The sequence below is a fragment of the Triticum aestivum genome, chromosome 2A, assembly GCF_018294505.1.
Source record: "Triticum aestivum cultivar Chinese Spring chromosome 2A, IWGSC CS RefSeq v2.1, whole genome shotgun sequence".
Taxonomy (NCBI): domain Eukaryota; kingdom Viridiplantae; phylum Streptophyta; class Magnoliopsida; order Poales; family Poaceae; genus Triticum; species Triticum aestivum.
Genome location: NC_057797.1, coordinates 371525049 through 371527831, shown reverse-complemented (window position 1 = coordinate 371527831; position 2783 = coordinate 371525049).

Genomic DNA, 2783 nt, shown 5'->3' with positions numbered 1-2783 from the left:
CACCAACAACTTAAGCTAAGAAAGATAAGCAACTATGTGATAGCAAGATATATGACAAGAAACAATATGGCTATCACAAAGTAAAGTGCATAAGTAAAGGGGCTCGGGTAAGAGATAACCGAGGCACGCAGAGACGACAATGTATCCCGAAGTTCACACCCTTGCAGATGCTAATCTCCGTTTGGAGCGGTGTAGAGGCACAATGCTAATCTCCGTTTGGAGCGGTGTGGAGGCACAATGCTAATCTCCGTTTGGAGCGGTGTGGAGGCACAATGCTCCCCTAATCTCCATAATCTCCTCACGCCCTCGCACAATGCAAGATGTTGTGATTCCACTAAGGGACCCTTGAGGGCGGTCACCGAACCCGTACAAATGGCAACCCTTGGGGGCGGTCACCGAACCCATACACTTTGGCAACCCTTGGGGCGGTCACCGGTACCCGTCAAATTGCTCAGGGCGATCTCCACAACCTAATTGGAGACCCCGACGCTTGCCTGGAGCTTTACACTACAATGATTGAGCTCGGAACACCACAAAGGTTGGGGTTAACTCCCCAACGAGACCACAAAGCTTCACCACAATGGAATATGGCTCCGAGGTGACCTCAACCGTCTAGGGCGCCCAAGCACCCAAGAAGAACAAGCTCAAGGGTACCAAGCAACCAATAGTAATAAGCTTCTCAACTTGTAACTTCCACCTATCACCGTGGAGAACTCAAACCGATGCACCAAATGCAATGGCAAGGGCACACGAAGTGCCCAAGTCCTTCTCTCTCAAATCCCACCGAAGCAACTAATGCTAGGGAGGAAAATGATAGGAAGAACAAGAAAGAGAACACCAAGAACTCCAAGATCTAGATCCAAGGGGTTCCCCTCACATAGAGGAGAAAGTGATTGGTAGAAATGTGTATCTAGATCTCATCTCTCTTTTCCCTCAAAAACTAGCAAGAATCCATGGAGGGATTGGGAGTTAGCAAACTCGAAGAAGGTCAACAATGGGGAAAGAACACGAGCTCAAAGGATAAGGTTCATTGGGGAAGAAGACCCCCTTTTATAGGAGGGGGAAAATCCAACCGTTATGTGCTCAGCCCGCACACGAGCGGTACTACCGCTCGGGCGGAAGAAACAGGGAAAAGGAGCAACAAAACATGAACCTTGGAGCGGTACTACTGCTCACCCCAGCGGTACTACCGCTAGAGGAGCAGAACACGGGACCAAAAGAGGCAGGGAAGAGCAGAGTACGACGACAGTAATGCAGTAGCGGTACTACCGCCCGACTGGAGCGGTACTACCGCTTAGGCGGAACTACGGTGCCTTACTGCCATGCAACTACTGCTAAACCCAACACGAAAAGAGCAGGACCCAAAATCGAGGTGGTAGTAGAGCGGTACTGGAGCGGTACTACTGCTTGACATTGTAAGCGGTACTACCGCTGCCGACCATGGTACTACCGCAGGGAGAAAACCAGAACTGCCATAACTTCTTCATACGAGCTCCGAATTGAGCAAACTCAAGCTTGTTGGATACAAGATGACAAGTAGCATCAAGACAACGACTGGTTATAGTAACAAGAGGCAGGGGAGGTATGCCAACAAATAGAGGAGTGAAACCTCAACCGAGAAGAACCAGCAAAACCTCCATCAACAAAAACATCATAGAAGATGCATGTGAACTCCGTTTTCGATGAACTCGAGCTTGTCATCAAGATGACCATAAGCTCCAAAACTCATAAAGAGAAGAACCAAACAAGAACCAATAAATATGATGAAAGGATGCAATGGCTTGAGCTCTTTACGAACGATACGATCAAGCTACTCATCGAGAGCCCACCTTGATAGTACGACAATCGATCCTATAACCCAGTCTCCCAACTACCACTATGAGACCGATAAAATAGAAAACCTATCAAGGGCAAACCTTTGTCTTGCACATAGTCCACTTGAGCTAGATGATGACGATCTTGACTTCCTCAAGTTGGACCACCTTTCTTGATTGCGTTGGCTTGGTGAAGACTAGTAGATTGCTCCCCCATACTCCACTATGGGTGAGAAACTCTTCCGCACATCTTCACAAGTCCATTGTCACCACAATGGACGGCAAGCTTCAAGCACTTGATCTCTTCGTGATGTATCACTTGAACTTGCACACGGCAACCTAACCCCACACAGAACTCTCACGAAGACCATGGGTTAGTACACAAAGCGTAATTGACAATGCTTACCATACCATGGGATCACTTGATCCCTCTCGGTACATCTTCTGCGCTTTGTGAGTTGATCAACTTGATTCACTCTTGACTTAGTCTTGATCAACCTTGAACCTTTCCAATTCTCTTCATTTGGATGATGTCTTGAAGGTAGACATGAATGATCACACAATCTTCTTCCTCAAGACATGCTTGCAATAAGCTCAACACTCACATGACCGATCTTTGGATATTTCCTTGAATAGCACCTTGGTCGACACAAACTCTCCTTGAAACCAACACATGAACTCCAAGAAAAGCCTATGGACAAAACCTTCAAATATAACTCAAGGCAACCATTAGTCCATAGAGATTGTCATCAATTACCAAAACCAAACATGGGGGCACCGCATGTTCTTTCACCACAGATATCCGTGACATCACAAAAACCGCACAAGGGAGACGTGGTCGATCAGAAGACCCCGTATACACTGCATGCGGCCCGAAAATATGTATGGGTACAATGGTGTATGATGTGTTTAAATCCCTAATGCACAACTTCGATGGGCCACGCCAAGTACATTACAAACCGAACACCG